General features: G+C 38.1%; 1 long non-coding RNA gene across 1 annotated transcript; it reads right to left on the minus strand.

Annotated features, from left to right (window-relative positions):
- Positions 1-412: 412 nt before the first annotated feature.
- LOC144989366 (uncharacterized) lies at positions 413-11307 on the minus strand. The gene is made up of 6 exons (XR_013653512.1): positions 10730-11307; positions 10356-10408; positions 5719-8756; positions 5414-5481; positions 4536-4660; positions 413-4056 (listed from the first exon to the last, which is right to left on the minus strand). It is a non-coding gene; the product is annotated as an uncharacterized LOC144989366 (long non-coding RNA).
- Positions 11308-17864: the final 6557 nt, after the last annotated feature.

Below are 17864 nucleotides of genomic sequence, written 5' to 3' on the forward strand. Positions count from 1 at the left end.
AAATAAAACTAATTTAAAGATTTGCACTAATTTTAAAGCCCCTGATATTGCAAATGATCCACAATCACAATAACTTTGATTCAAAGATTAAAAAAAACGAGTACATTAAATTTATAAAATATATTCGGATGTAATGGGGTTATTTGCTGGTCCATCAGTAGAGCACAGCACAACAGTGATGACAAAGAAAGACCCTGAAGCTAAAAAAATTCCAGACGTCATACTGGAGTAAGACCTTTTTTAGAGACTGAAAAGATGTTGAGGACCTCTTCTTGCTTACAATATCGATCTGATCTTGAAAGCAATTTTAGGACAAATCGACTGTAACAGGGCAGTCGTAATGCAATATGGAGCACATTCCCCTCATTTGTCATGCTAACAAGACTTATGAGCTAAAAATAGTCTTCCGGGTGGGCAGAGGAGGGTTTTAAAGTCTATTATTGGCACTCAGAGCAGTTCATGCAAGCTTCTTTCAGTGTCAAAGCACACGTCTAAGCAAAATGTCATTTACTAAAATAAATGTGAATAGGTTTAATAATGAAAATAAATTTACTGTCTTTAAAATAGATGTTTGAATGAGATGTGGGATTATAAACTCACTAGTATCATATCTAATGAAAAAGGAACCAGAGGTTTGGTCCTAAAATATGCTCTTTGATACAAAACTCAGCATTTAATACCCATGTGCAGTTTTGTTTAGCAATATCTTTACTCAAATAATCATGCATCTGAACTCTGAACTGAGCTGGATACAAATACACACGTTTAACTTTCTGAGTAATTGAACTGTGATGGACATGCACACAAACTATTCCCTGCTTGCATGCACATTATATTTTTACATTTAATCTTATGCCTTTTTCATAGTTAATTCTGTTACTTTAGTCATTTTAACCACTTTGTGCACTTTTATGTATTATATTTACTCAAACTGTTAAAAAAGTCAGACTATTTTTTGTTTATCTTCCCAGTCTTGTCTTTTTCTCTCTCTGTGCACTTTTTTGTTGTCTCTTGCAAACATACACTCCTTGTGTTTAGATTTAGTTTGTATACTTTGTGCTCTGTGTACATATGGTCTGGAGAAATGTTATAATCCACTGTGTACTGGATTTCCTGCTTGAAATGATAATGCTTTTGTGAATTTAAAAATTTCAACATTAAAAGTAGCATCTATGCAAATGACAATCCAACAAAAAAATACTATTTTTCATTTAAATAACAGCAAAAAAAAAAAAAAAAAAACTGCAGACCAAATAAGTTTCCAGACATGGAGATAGAAAGAACAAAAATGAAAAGAAAGGTGGTCCAAACAGATTTAAAAACAATATGAACATTGCGTTTATTGGATGAAACGTTTCATTGAAAATGTGCAAAAGTGTGACCAATGTTAATCTAAATCAGAATTCATGACATAAATACAGGATTGTTGAATAAAACTTCTCGGGCATTAAAACTTTTATGTTGAACAAACTGATTCTCAATCTGTGCTTCAAAATATGGTACAATATAATGCTTCAAAATAAAACATTTGAATTATATAAACAATAAAAACCCGCTCACATCCCATTTGGTCATAGTTACTGAAATCTAAAAAAAATGTAAAAACCCTTTTGGGTTTAAACTCAGCCCTAGATTTGAGCACACATTATTGTAGATTATGGAGCGTTTGAAAAATGTCGGCATCAAGCAGCCACATAAAAAGTAAATGTACTATTAAATTTAGGACCACGTCCTAAACAAAAGTGTGGTATTTTACTATATTTGTCCTCTTCACCGTTTATAATTCGGATCAGTTCCTGCACAATTCTCTTGATAAAGTTGATGTTAAAGCATGCTCACCCTGCACAGAGTAATTACATAATCCGAAAATTGACCAAAATACTGCAAAAGTAAAAAAATAATAATAAAGAACTTTACACCAGCAAACAAGAGGACTTAAACAAAAGGACAGGGTGCTAATGACCAATTTCCAACAAAGCTGGTAAAAATAGGGTTGCCCATGAGCACCTACTGACAGGTGCTATGGTGAGATTACCCTTCAGCACAGGTACTCACCTACAAAAACGCACACACTCACGCACGCACACACACACACACACACCAACAATGAGGCTCAGGTGTTTCTGGGACTTGCTTACACACTTGCCGTGTGCCATGTATCTGTCTCCCGTGCCAACAGCAGACAACACACATACAAAAAAAAACAAAGCACAAAAGCACACAGTCATACAGCCTGGAGGCTGGCTTGGAGCCTGCACAAGCCCTTATGTGTGTATTCAAATCTCACACACATTGGGACTATTGTCCCCCGGGCCTTGAATGCCAAAATGAGTGCAGGGACACAGTGCATGTTTATGTGCAGGTTTGTGTGTGCATGACAATTTACCCCAATTGTTGACAAATTGAGGGGGCATATAAGAAAATTAAACATTTTATAAGATCGTAAAGGTCACGCGAGACAAAATAAATTCCTACTTTCAGGGAATTGCAGACACAAAAAGGTCTTGCAAAGATAAAATGTCCAATCAACAGGTCAAATTTAGGTTATATGGCAAGATTATGGTGCTGCTGTCAGAATTTTAAAGTGTACTTTGCCTCATGTGGTAATACTGTATTTGCACGTTTGTGTAAAGTTTGTGTAAAGACCGGGTTTCTGTTTAAAATGTAGCATTTAGAAAATCCTTTCAATGACTTGACTGCTAACAGAGACTTGAACCGTTTAATCTTGACAAACGGGGAACAAACTGCCAAATAAAACTGAAAATCCTTCCAGTTTGAGTAAGGTCCACTGTGTGGTGTCCTGTGGCTCCAGACAAATGCACACAAATGTACACTTAAATCTATCAAATGATTAGTCTCCTGTCTTGGTCAAAGTTCTTGTTAGTGAGAAGAAAAATGAAAGTGTCACTAGGCTTTTTGATGGACTCAACTTCCTGCCACAAGTCAAACGTTTCCATTTCATATAGAATTCATACATATTTTAGTTTATATGGGAAATTCATCCTGAATTAACTTTTTTATAGATTTGAGGAAAGCAGTTCTTCTAATCTTAGGGATGAAAAATGACGAATATCTTCATCGTGAGCTTTTGAGTTTTCCTTTCTAATAAGAAAAAGGGGTGGACTTCAATTACTGCAAAACATCATAGTTTTGGGCTTCCACTTAGAGCTGGATGCAAGGAAGATTCAAGATGCTCAAGGTCAAGTGTGTTCTTTTCAATTCTACATTTAATCGTTAAAGCCTTAGCCTTAGTAATGCTAAATGTGCATTCAAGAACGCTCAGTGTGAAGATACTCTCAGACAAACCCACGCTCCCCTCAAGATGCAGCAGCTCCCTTTTATGACCCTCCACAGGCCAGGACAACCCTGCATGTGACTAAGGCCCCCATAAAAATGTTATTACCTTTAAAACCAATCCAAACTTCCACAAAACCCCAGTTAGTGTATGTGTAATCCATTCCTGTTTGAAATGAAACAGATAAATTAAAAATGAATGTGAAAAAAAAATCGGCAGCTACAGTGGGCAAATGAAAACAAAAAAAAGTAACAGGGAGAGGGGGAAGAATCATGTGTTTTAGTCGAGGTAATCTGTTTACGATACCCAACATTGGCCGCGCCACGTGTGTCTTTACATGTCACCGTGATGCTAGATGAAATGGCAGTGCACGCCACGATAGCGATGAACTAGAAAGAGAAATAGATCGGAGCAATCAATGGATGCAGGGGCTTTCTTGGCATGGACTCACTTCACACAGTAGCAGCACACATCATAGGGGGAAACTAGTGTGAATGAGTGTGTGCTCTTGTGTGAGACAGACTCAGGGGGAAACTTAGAAGTGTAATTCTATTGCACATTACAGTTTCCACAAATGCAAGCATGTATTCATCTGCATATACTGCAACGCTGCCACACTTTCACGTGCTTTAGGGAATTCCAGGTCTGCTGGCATTAAAGCACAGGTGGGGGAAAGATGATGGGTGGTCTGTGGTCGATGTGTGTAACAGATGAACCATGAACCTTTGGTATTCTCACATCAAGAACATCATCAGTGTGGCCTGGAGAGAATGAAAGCCAAAAATAAAATATGGAGCAACTCCCCTGATGGTGTGAGAAAAAAAAGGTAAAAATATGGAGCAACTGAACACAGACAGTGACATTACACCAAGTGTGACTGGTTAAAACCTGTCCATGACACAGATTTTATTTTTTAAACCTTTACATTTTCTTATGATTGAGACTAAAGCAATAGCTCAGTATTTGAACATGAGATGTTTTAGAGTTTCTGCAGAAATGGGATATTGATCTGAAAGAAAAAAAAAAATGATCCAAAGGGAATTTTCTTTTAGCTAAGGGTTCAATTGGACATTACATCTGCTTCGCCTGTCAAGAGGCATGCAAATTAAATCAGCATAATAACAAAAAGAATAAAATATTGCTTCCAAAGTGTAATGTAAGAACTACAGGAGAGGATTTGGTCAATAGAAAAAGAACACTAAAGGCAATAGGAAATTCTGACTATGATTTAAAACCTTACCTATTTGACAATATATTCAGCTCAGCACTAGTGGGTGGAATCGTTTTGTGGTTTGAGGCTTTTAACCTGGAGAAGATCTCTGTAGGCAAAACCAGCCATCACTGTGACCAAACAGCAAAACTGATCTGTGGAATAGAAGACTTCACCATAAGGTAAACACTACGGTACATTCCAAGAAAACAAATGCATCCACGTCAACTGCATTGTGTTTGGTAGGTGGAGAAAAGATATCCAACTGTGGTCCTAATAACCTTGAATCCCATTTCCAGACATAATCTCCTCCAGAATATCATCTTTGTTCATCCAAACAGCCCCAGCTTTTAAATTGATTAGTAGAAATATGACAAATCATAAAAATATTTGGTTCCTTTTGAATATGCTATGACTGCAATGACTGATACACTTTAAGAAAAAAAAAGATAAAAAGATTGATCTGTGATTATTTAAAAAAATCTGACAAGAAAAAAAATCAGATTATTAACAAACCACAGAGTTTCACCTTTTTTTTTTAAATACACTTTTAGTTTGTGCTGCTTCTTGTGATTTAATGGAAAAAAAGAAGTACCTTGGCTCAAAAGGTTATTAAAAAACAGCTCTGGAATTTATCCTACTTTTCTTTGCCAAGGCAGCATCTTTTTATCAAATAGTTATGGAAGCCTATTTAGAGTCATTCAACCTTCAGAGGTCTTTGCATTGTCCAGTCCAAGCAAATAACATTTAAGTCCTTCAAAAAATATATAATTTTACAAAAAATATTTTTTAAGAAATACCTCAGTGTTAAAACCAAAAAAGTCTTTTGATAAATTGATTTTATAAGTTGATTTTCAGCTAACTGTTCTTTCTGCAAATCATGTCCGAGTCTGCAGTGGACTGGTGACCTGTCCAGGGTGTGGCCTGCCTCCGCCCTTCAGTGGCTGGGTCAGGTCCAGCATCCTCCTGTTCCCGACTGGGAATAAAGCCAGTTAAGTAGATAAATGGATGGATCATATCCAAGTTTCAGCTATTGTGTAATGCAATAATATTCACAATATAATTGTTTTGTTTACTTGATGATAAATCAGATTATTAATCACATTAATGTCATAATCCTATTGAGAAAGGTACGATCAAGAGTTTCTTTGGATTAATCACCAGACAGAAAAATTCCAGACACCAAGCAACAACATAAAAATAGAAAAATTACCTTACAAGAACTGCTGAAGAGGACTATTCACTTAAGCGTGTCGTTCCCATGGTGACAGCACTATTCTCAGTGAAATGGAACAGCTTTGACTGACAGCAGGACATGTTCAGCTATGTAAAGGAACCATTTGATATGCTTAACACTGCTACAATCCCGCTTATTAGGTAAATAAAATAAAAGTAATTGGATGGTTGCATTGCTGCTCGTCAACATGGAAAAAGTAGGAATCTGACACAGCAGAGCACCTTGCCACATGTCCTGCTCAGGAGGTATTGAGGAGTAGCAATGTCCAACACGTTTTTTACCCACAAGCATATATTTAGGGTTTATCTTTAACTGCAGTCTTAGGAGAGAAGTCAAAATGTCAGCCCCCCACTGACAGTAAAAAGGGGATTTTAGGCCAACAATAAGGCGGAGTCCTAAACATGACAATCTTTTTTTAAAAAGTTCTTTTGAATTGTAAATTGTGGCCACAAAGTAGAACTTTGTGCTCACAAAATAGCATTTTGTGGCCACAAATTGGCTTTTTTTTTAGCATTTTGTGTGACAAATTAGCTTTTTGTAAGCTTAAACTAGCATGTATTGGGCACAAATTTGTAGTAGGATATCTAAAATACTAAAATACCACCTTTTGGCAACAAAATGCTAAATTGTAGGGCTCCTCCAAATACTAATTTTTACTAAGATGTGTTGACAAAACACAATGCCAAACACAATACACACACAATGCCAATTTGTGTGCACAAAACAGTAAATTGTGGCCAAAGAATGCTAATCTATGTGCACAAAGTACTAAATTGCGCCCACAAAAAGCTAATTAATGCTCATAAAATACTTATTCACGACTACAAATTATTTTTATTTTTTATTTTTTTCTTTACGTCATGCCCCAGAGCTCCACAGCATACAGAACAGCAGCAGCACAAAACAGGAAAAACAATTCATTACAATACAACAATATCTGAAAGCTAAAATTTATTTTGACAGTATGAAATGGACTTGCAACAGGTTAACCTTACAGGCGAAAATAGCTCAGTGGCTTTGTGGTAGATTGTCCAGTGTAAGACAGGCATGTTTTGGTCTGATTCCACAGTCTCATCATACCAAAGACTAACAAAGGAACCTAATGTCTTCTGTTTGACGCTCTCCTTTAAGGAATAAATTAGGAGGAAAGGTCAACCCCAAACTGCTGTGACAGCAGCTCACTGTTCTCACCAGCGATGGGTCAAATGCGGAGAACAAATCTGGTGTGTGGCAACACACATGAAACTTTAACTTTACTGGCACTAAAGAACAGACCAAAGCTTAAAAGGGTTTACATTTACCTTTAAATACTTTGCTGCAAATTGTGTCCATTAGAATACCTCATTGAATGTGATGTAATACATCCATAGATATAAATGAATACATAAACAGTTTATTAATTAATTTAGTTTCTTAAAAAGTTTTATATCAGTATATATACAGGGTTGAGCAAGTTTTTATCCGAACAAAATACATTTTCTTTGTCAACTTTGATGTTCAATAAAAAAAAAAGCATTTTTGAGAACCACTCATGAGCACAACTCAAAAAACATCACTTGCGAAATACAACATTTACCAAAAGACTAAAGACTAATCAATAAAACGTGAAAAATGCTCCTCAGTTTTGTAGCATAAGGAGAAATACATGGTCTTCAGTTGATCTTGACTATAGACATTATTATCCCCTTTAACACCTGAGATGTCGCCTGTGACACTAAATTACATTTTGACACATTTTTGAATCATTTGACGCAGAGAATGGTGGTTTTTCATCTTAGTTCTGCACCAATATTCAAGACCTTATCAAAGTCAAGTGTTGCATAACAGCACAAAGCTGCTTTTTTCCGCATCTGAACCTCCTGGAATTTCATCAACGGCGTAAACGGTTGAGGAGTTACAGTAGTTGAAAGAAAATACTGTATCCAACTACAGACCAGAACTACAGGCCATAATATCACTTCTGTGACTTATTCTTAACATAATGTCCTTCTTATTGCCAACCTTGTCAATATTCTACTAAACATCAAGTTCTAATTAACGTCCACCCCACAGATACTCTCTGAGTCATGATGGCTCAAACTTCTAACACAACTGCTTTTTTTTCACCCCGAGTAAACTTTGAATTGACACACACTTTAATCTACAATTGAAAACCCGGTGCTGATACCTTCACTGACATCATCCACCTTCTTGATGCACCAACTTTAAATGTCATAAGTGAAGTGCTTGTGCCCTGGGACAATGAGAGGTATAGGGTTTCCTGGCAAGTCTTAGCAGCACCCAAACTTAGAACTGGCTCCCTAAAGATGCTGGTATGGCGTGTTGCTCTGTTGACAGGACGCAGAAATCCCATCAGAGCAACTGTAAAGTTAACCTCTTCTCAACAGTCAGCGACGCATCACAGATTCAACACTTAAGTGTTTTTGAGGTTTTTCCACACTACCCAAATTAGCATAATGGCACACTTGGTAACATTGTGTTAAATGTCTATGTCTGTGAAGTTTCAACAATATTTTTATAAAAAAAAAAGACAAAAGAAAACAAAATAAAAACTGGGTACAGATATGAAGCATATGATCCCACTTTAGTTCACATTGCTCAAGAGAGTTTACAATTCTGAAAATAAGCCAGTAAAGCCAATTTTATTCACAATTTCTCAACTGATAGACACAAAACAGTTAAAAACTAGGTATCTTCTGTCTGTAATTCCTCCAATGCTCTTTGTTGGTGCTGAGAAAGAGTCCAATCTTCTTTTGCTTCTGGTTACACGATCATTCCATTAGCTTAAATGGATAGTGTGCACACCAGCTTCTAAAGATTCCAACGGTGCTGAGGATCAGCCAATAGACTTTACCAGCAGTTGGCAGTAATGCTTCAGTCACATGCACAAATACAGGGGTTGCCTCGTACGGGGGCTGCTGGTTTTTGGATTGTCCGGGTTTGTAGAGGGTCGTAGGAGGGATTGCATCTTAATGGGAGCACAGCTGTGTCTTGCAGTTCCCTCGTGTGGCCACCTAAGGTGATGTCAGGAAAATGGAACGTGATGATTTTGCATGTGGTGAATTTATTGTGAAGTTTTTAGTAATGCTGGCCATGTGGATTCAAATGACCACTTTTAATGAAAAGTCTATGTAAATGGGCGTAAATGTGCATTTTGGGCTTCCTAGTTTAAAACTATATCATTCACACGTCACTTCTTTAAGTTTTAACGTTTCTACCTACGGTTGACCTAGGGACTTGGATTTGTTAGTGATGCATGGCCGGCGTCCTTTATGTTTCACAGAAGTGCCAACTGTTTGAAAATGACTAATTGCTGTTTGTGCCCAGCTGGAATTATACATCAAGTATTTCATATGTCAGAATGGACTTCAACATTTCACACTAAGCCTCTTCCAACTGTGAGTACACACATTAGTATTGGCATCTAGCCACATCCAGTGTATACACCGACAATGTAAACAACATTCAAGAACCCACATTTGTTAACATTCTTGAATGCGTGTCAAATGGCCAGTGTGTACATAGCACATGGCTAATGGAAGTTACTTATGGTCACAGTAAGGACTGGTCTTGGCTGCAGAGATCTTAAAAGCACTTATGACATACGGTTGTCCTTTGCGCCACATTCCAGTTGTTAGTAAGGCTCGTGCACTGGCTCCTTTCTGTTCACAAGCCGTGCAAGGAGCACGTTTCCCTTGAACAGCACTAATGGGCTGTACAATTTGGACAACATGCCTACATATCACCTACTTCACTCTTATGTGTTGTTTAAGTGTTCCCTACAACCTGACGCCTGCAGCATGCACGTAGAAAAAAAAATGTGCATGAACATTTTTGCCACGGTCAATGACTTTGAAGGAATTGTGCATTTCACATACAGGTGTGCCAATTTTACTGCCTGTATCCACTCGTAAGGGCAGTTGTGACAAATGGGTTAAAAAAACCCTGGATATAATTTAGTTTTAAGACAACTTTAGTTACTTCTTTTATGCTTTTCTAGTTGGTATCTGGATGAGAAGACCTGCAACATAATTTCTTTTTGTGGTCCCAACAACTATATGAGTTAAGGATGGATTATTTTATCCATTAGTTTTGCAACAAATTACAGTGTATTGTTGATACTGAGAAAATTATTTTGTGATAACACCTTTTTTTGAATAAAACTGAGGAAAATGCTTTTACTTTCATGGTTTATTTTCAGTTTTTGTGAAGATTTTTTTTTTAAACAAATGTTCTCCTTTATTTAAAAGCAATTTCAACATGAGAAAAAAAATGAAATGCTGTTCCATCCAATGCCAAAGTCATTTTTTTCTAGCTTTCCGAGAAAAGTATTCCCTTAATCAAAATACATAAAACAAGTTTTTGCAAAGAAATAAAGTCCACCCCCACCATCTTGAGCTATCGAAAGCTGAGAAAAATAGCTTTATAAACATTATTCCCTGCAAGCTTTGAGCTCACAGCTTATTGTACTGTAACCCTGCAGGTAAAGTGGCACTCCTGTGATAAAAGCTACTTTTCAAAGCAATATGGTATTCCATAAGAGATGTTAAAAGCACATTGGCTTAAATATAGTCCACTTCTAGCCACTATAATTGAAACCTGGTAGCACTCACCCAAGGCCTCTATTCTCTCATCTTTGCTGTTGTCTGCTCTGGTTTTTCAGATCCTATATAGGGAAAAAATAAGCACTGAAACAAATAGTAAGAGAAGAAATGTCTTCCTGTGTTGTTTATTTGTCTGTATGGGAAAGGGCAAATGGAAGAGGACATTTGGAAAATAGAATTTATCTGTGGAACATCTTATTGGAACAAAATGAAAAGTCCTGAACCAAAAACACCTGCAGCTCCAACTTGCTCCTTCTAAAATTTCAAATACATAGCTAAAATGAGGCCATTTTTGTTGACAAAATTAAGTAGAAAGATTATCGCTTGTATTTTTTCAGTGTACATAACAAGGGTAAATCCATTTTAAGGGTTATGTAACTTACCTCAGGTTGTGAAGATTATTAAGCTTCGTTCCAGATTTGTCAGAAAACAGTTTGGAAACATTGTTCTAACCTATTTATAAAACCTACAAAGCTGATTCACTTTCTAAAGTTAAAGCAAATTTACCATTTTTAAAACCCCAAACTCTGCCTACAACATGGATCTTCCTGCTAAGAAAGCAAACAGGTGCTTGTGGTTTACTAATTAAAAACTACAGTTAATGCTGGTGATGCCTTCAATGTTATCGTAAAATAAGCTTTTCAGGTCCAATAGAAAGTCAGTAAAATAAACAAGTTAGATTGTTTCTTTGATTCCTTGTGTCAACTAGCCACAACAAATAGTTGCAAACTAGTTAAACAATAGATGAAAAAGTCGACTTAAAGTTGATCTTGTCTGAAGTTAGTCCATGAAACCACCACCATTAACCTCCACTTTTAGTTTAAAATACTAATTACAGAGGTATATGAAGGGTCCCACAAATCAAATGCAGGGGTGGGAAAACTACATCCGTGCCATATGCGGCCTGTTAAACTGTTTAATCTGGCCTACCAAACTGGAATTACCGTAATTATATTGATAATCCTTATAAATGTTTTATTTTCCCTGCAATTCTGGTCTCTACTTAAAAAAATTTGACCTTTGACAAGGTTCAGAAGGTTAATCTGAAGATAATGTGTGTTTTCCAAGTCGAATAGTCATTTTTCCAATCATTCCAACACTACATGAACGCAGCTTCAACAATATTAGTGCAAAAATGAGAACAAAAGCCACAGATTTGAAAATAAAAATTTCAATATATATATATATATTTTATATACAAGATAAAATGTAAATTTATACATTTTTTTGGTCTTTAGGCTGTTTTTTTTTAAGATATGTATATATATATGTAGATACAAAAAAAACAAAAAACGCCCCTCTCACCCTCCGCGGGTGGTTTCTCCTCCAAGCTCGGGTCCTCTACCAGAGGCCTGGGAGCTTGAGGGTCCTGCGCAGTATCTTAGCTGTTCCTAGCACTGCGCTTTTCTGGACTGAGAGGTCTGAGGTCTTTCCAGGTATCTGTTGCAGCCACTCCTCCAGCTTGGGGGTTACTGCCCCGAGGGCTCCAATTACCACAGGCACCACTGTCACCTTCACTTTCCAGGCTTTCTCCAGTTCTTCTCTGAGTCCCTGGTATTTCTCTAGTTTCTCATGTTCCTTCTTCCTGATGTTCCCATCGCTTGGCACTGCCACATCCACCACAACAGCTTTCCTCTGTTCTTTATCCACCACTACAATGTCTGGTTGGTTTGCCATTACCCTCCTATCATTCTGGATCTGGAAGTCCCACAGGATCTTTGCCCTCTCATTCTCTACCACCTTCGGAGGTGTTTCCCATTTTGACCTTGGGGTTTCCAGTTCATATTCTGTACACATGTTCCTGTATATTATTCCAGCCACTTGATTGTGGCGCTCCATGTATGCTTTCCCTGCCAGCATCTTACACCCTGCAGTTATGTACTGGATTGTTTCAGGCGCCTCTTTGCACAGCCTACACCTCTGTCAGCTTACTCACATCCTTCCGAGTTACCTTGATTTTGGCCTCTAACCGTTGCTTCCATGGTGGGTACTGTTTTCTTCCATGATTGCTCTTGTAGCCAAGCATCTCAAGGATTACTGCTGCTGAAGTGTAAACCAGTTCATTGGTTTCTGTGATGGTTGTGGTAGGAATTGCCCTCAATGCTTCATTCACAATTTCCAGTAGACTTTCAGGTACGTCACTTAACCGTTGTAGTTGGTGTCGGAGTTGCCTGGTGTTCATTGTAGACATGATCTTGTCTTTCAGGTCAGTTGCTGCCTCGCTCAGCGTAATTGTGGTGGGAGTGTGGCATAACCTCCTCTCTGACCTGCTGCTGTTCTGGCTCTCCCGTGGCATTGTATTGTATTGCTTCAATCTCAAGTTGTGATAGGAGTTGCCGTTTGTGGATGTTAGAGCACTGAGCTACTAGTTGTTTGGCTGTTAGCCTTGATTGTGGGTTTCGAAGCATCCATTCATTCCACATTCTCTGCATGTAACCCCTCTGGGTGGGATTACTTGAGTAGTAGCATTCTACCAGAACCTTGTTCTCACATCTAGTCCATTTCCGTCTTGTTCCAGTAGCCCACTTTCCATCAGGGTGCTCTGGTCCCTCAGCACCTGACGCAGACCTTGTTTGGCCGGGCGACGTCTTAGCCAGCATGACATGTGGTTCATTGTCTCTCATGTTGTGAGGTAGGCATTAACCTTAAAGGTCTTGCCCAAGGACCCTCACTGGGTGATGTAATTGCCCGTCTTTGTCATGGTAATTGCCCCATTTCCATTGTTATGGTAATTGCCCCATTTCCATTACCATTAATTGTTCGTTCCGCCCTGGGAATTGAACCCGGGTTTATATATATATATATATATATATATATATATATATATATATATATATATATATATATATATATATATATATATATATATATATATATATATATATATATATATATATATGGGAAACACCTCCGAAGGTGGTAGAGAATGAGAGGGCAAAGATCCTGTGGGACTTCCAGATCCAGGCTGATAGGATGGTAATGGCGAACCAACCAGACATTGTAGTGGTGGATAAAGAACAGAGGAAAGCCGTTGTGGTGGATGTGGCAGTGCCAAGCGATGGAAACATCAGGAAGAAGGAACATGAGAAACTGGAGAAATACTAGGGACTCAGAGAAGAACAGAGTGCCTGTAGGTATCCTACAACAGATACCTGGAAAGACCTCAGACCTCTCAGTCCAGAAAAGCGCAGTGCTAGGAACAGCTAAGATACTGCGCAGGACCCTCAAGCTCCCAGGCCTCTGGTAGAGGACCCGAGCTAGGAGGGGAAACCAACCACGGAGGGTGAGATATTTTTCTTTTCTTTCTTTTCTCTCTCTCTCTCTCTCTCTCTCTCTCTCTCTCTCTCTCTCTCTCTCTCTTTCTTTCTCTTTCTCTCTCTATATATATATATATATTAAAAAGTTATTTTTTTTTCTAATGAGGTGGATTATCAAAACACCATGCATCTGCTCCCTTTCCAGCCCTTCTGTAAAGTTTTAGAACCCTTTGAGTCCCACAATTAAAAAAGTTTGCTCTTTAGACTGCTTTCTTGAAGATAGTTCATTAAATTTGTTGACACGGACAATCAAAAATTGCATTTAATCAAAATGTTTCCACAGTTTTGTCTGTTTCCTGTAAAATAACAACAGAGGGGAGCAATGCACCTGCACCACATTTGAACTTTTCAGTAAGTGAAGTTTATTTTTTAGTTTAACGTATTTCCCAGAAAGAATCACAAGGTCATGAATCACAAGGTGCATGAAAAACAGATTGTAACAAATAAAACAAATATAAGAGAAAAATATAAAATCACAAAACCTTACCAGGATAAAAACACAAAGCTTGCCCAAAATAAAAAGGTGCAGGTGTGTTTTAAAAGCCTCAGCCCATTCAACAGAAGTAGGGAGAGAGGTAGAGCAGCCAATTTTGAGTTTGGGAGCCATTGCTTTGAACGCTTAAACCCCTTCTAGTTTTACGATGTGTTGGGGGGGACTACTGTATAATGTGGGACTTGACCTTGCAGAGCTCTAAAAGTAAGATCTAAAATATCTACATGATTTCTAATGAATTATGAAAACAGTGAAACAGGATTGACCCAATAACAGTTAAAGTTGTTCTAAGCAAACTAACACTAAAGAATCCATGTTGTCAAGTGTGTCAACATAGATGTTTGATTAATTTATTAAACTTGTTCAAGTATTTTTTTGAAATAGTGCAACTAAATCCACTCTGATGTGAAAATGTTGCCAATAAGACCAAAGTAAATGTTGACTATCAACAAAGTAAAGCTGCGTTCACACCAAACGTGATTACTGCAGCAGTTAAGTCGATACACGTGATCAGAGGAGCAATTTCAGTGTGGCATGACGACAGCACATTTCGAGCAGCGGCACTATGTTGCATTTAAATATGTTGGCCGCGCAAGTTCAAATAACTGAACTTTGGGGAGGAATCTGTTTCACGTCAACCAATCTGGAACTCAGCTTTGGCCTAAGAAATGTTGAGGATGTGATCTGCAGGTGGAAACCAAAACTAACATGGACGATAATCTAATTGTTCTACTCCTGAACTTTGTGATATTTTTCTTTTTTCAGTTGAGAAAACAATAAACAGACTGTCTAATTTAATTCTTGTTTTTATTTTTCCCTCCCCGGACTAATGCCGGACAGCGTTTATCAAACTGGGTCACAGAGAAAGAAGTACTGCTGAAAGCGGCCTTCATTAAGATGCAGCTCCTGCAGTCGATGATGAGGCTCACCGTACTGGGAGAGGCTCTGAATGATGTCATGAACTTAGACAAAATCTGATCTCTCAACGTCATCCGTGTTTTCCATGCATTGTAAATGAGATGCTTCCATGAAGCGATGAGGCTAAAAACGTTGGACAGCAGTTCCTCTCGAATAATTCATGAACACATCTTTGGACAAGGGAACATGGACAGAAGATGCAAAGTTGTTGCGCTAATTGTGTTTGGTGTGAACGCAGCATAACAGTTGTCTTGTGTGTTAAGCAAACAATGCGTACTGCATGTAAAATAGACTTTGATATTCTTCATTGTATATCCAGTTGATTAATTGTACGCATTGCATAAAAGAGGTAGAAATCCAATTGGTCTGTTGTCAAGTTTTCAATTTAATTATATTTAACGTCAGAACAGAAAGGAAACTGTTGATGTTTTTTTCCCACCTTTACTACCCATAACCATCAAGCGTTTTTTAATCCTCAAAGATATTATGCACTTCTTAGCTAGAAAGTTTTTTAGGTCAAAAATGATAGGCTCACTATGCTTATGAAAAGATTAAATATATCTGTGATCTGTGGAACACGTCAGTTACATTGTTATACTGCATCATAAGCCAATCGCGTTACTGGAATAAAGTATACTGATAACAGAGCTTGGTATAGACGTTGTTTCTTATCGTCAATCCACATCATGATACAAGCGAAACCGGAAAATGCGGGGACAATCGCTCAAAGGGTAGTAATAAACAGCGGTGTTTAAAAAAATAAAAAAATAAAAAGCTTCTTGCAGAAGTATGAATATAATAAAATTCCAGTTCTTCTATATAAAGTGATCAGGTTAAGGAGAGCTTTCTTTCAGGAATAAATAAAAATTAATTTGGTTGCATTCTATTGTCTTCCCAAATGCGCAGGAGGCTCAAGGTTTTACTGAGATTTTCCTTTTTTTGTATTTGATCGTTAAAATCCAAATTCTAAATCTTTCAAAGATTAAAGACCCACTCAGGTGTAAATTGATGGTGTTAACATGTTCTTGCAGCATTTTTCTGAGGATAGAGGACATATATATAACTGGATAAAAGAATTACGCTCCATATTGCTTTAACGAGGCTTTTTACAAAAAAATGATGTTTGATAAAGATCACATTTATGCAGTAGGAAACACGCCAGGCGGGCGACAAGCTGCCTGCTCAGAGTTTTAAGGTACGGGGAAGGTAAAAGGGGGGCGGGGTTGCTCCACACAAACGGTCTAGCCCAAATTTCCAATGAACTGCTGTTGCTCTGCAGAAACTGTGTCCTGGAAAACAACACAGGTTTTTATTTATTTCTTTTTTTTATTTTGGCTAAAAATGACATAATCATGATTATGGAAACACTTTTGAAATGGATCAAAAGATGATCGCAGTAAGGGAAGCTGAGATATGTGATAGCTGTGCATAACTACAGAGCCTAGGGATGATTAGACCTAATGGTCTCTGTTCTAATGGAACGTTCAGAATAAAGAGATAGATTCACAAGCCACAATCTTTGTTTAGTACGAGTGTACATCACAGTAATGGCAGGGTGATGTGAAAGAAAGAGTGATGGATAGACATTCTTTCATTTTCAAGCTTCGTTTCCCAATCGTTATGAACTTGCATCTTTGCCTCCTTTTGTCTTTTTACTGGCGTCACAGCCTGACAATTTGAGCAAGAGTATAAAAAAAACAAAAAGCAGAAAGCAATTTTGACAAACTGTCCTTCTTCTCTGTTCTGTGTGTGCACAGGCAGGGGTTGGGCAAATAGTGTGCGGTCATGGCTAAAAATAAACCCTGTCTGTGTGTGTGTGTGGCTTATGCGTACATACGTGTTAGTGCTGAAAGAGTTTCATCAAGGCCAGTTTCCTCCTCTCCTAACTGCACGCATTCAAACACTGAGATCACGCACACGCACCAAATCCCCGTTTTGAATACCCTTATTAAAAATCCCCCAGCCTCTCACAGGCATGTGAGTACTGATCACACTGACTTTCCCTTGGTTGCCACCCATGCATCTCCTCCACAGGGCATTTCACTGCATAGTCTGAAACTCAAAGAGACAAGCCCCCATGTTCAGACTGGGGGCTGAGGCTTCCAGCTCAGACAGAATTAACCAACTCTCACTCTAGCTTCTTTTTTTTTTTCTCCTCCACCTCCATCACTCCCCTCTGTCAGTTTGGCTAAACCAAAATGTAATTCCTTCTGCTCTGTCTTCAGATTATTGTAATCGCCCTGTATCAACTCATATATTCGCACAAAGAATGTATTCTGTGCATGTGGGTGTGTAGCCATGCCAGGCCAAGCTTTGCCCTAGAAGCACTGATAAAATGTTTCCCCCCATCTCAAACTACAACACGGCAGCTTGTTTTGGCAGATGATGTGGCATTCAGCTTCTGTCAATTGAGGAGAGGAAACAAAGAGAGGCACAAGAGGACATGACAGATAGTAGAAGAGAGGAGGGAGGCAATCAGGTGACAATAGGAGCGAGCGTTGGGGGATTGAAAGATGTTGAGTCAGAGCACCACCATGTGGGCCATGCAGCCAGCCTCTTGGCACCACAGAGAAGCAGACAGGTCATTGATTTTCCATTCAGTCAACAAAATGATTTTGTCATGCATACCTGACTGTGAAATTTCTGCAGAAAACATGTGTGAAACTAAATTCCAGTGGAGATCTCCTTGGAAACTGCATGTCAATGGATTTTTTTATCCTTCTATCCAACTAAACAGCATGCTTGCTTGACTCAACATTCATAAAAACTGTGCATCAACTACACGATTTT

This window comes from Oryzias latipes, chromosome 23, assembly GCF_053564925.1.
Source record: "Oryzias latipes strain Hd-rR chromosome 23, Olatipes_Hd-rR_3.1".
In the NCBI taxonomy this organism is placed as follows: domain Eukaryota; kingdom Metazoa; phylum Chordata; class Actinopteri; order Beloniformes; family Adrianichthyidae; genus Oryzias; species Oryzias latipes.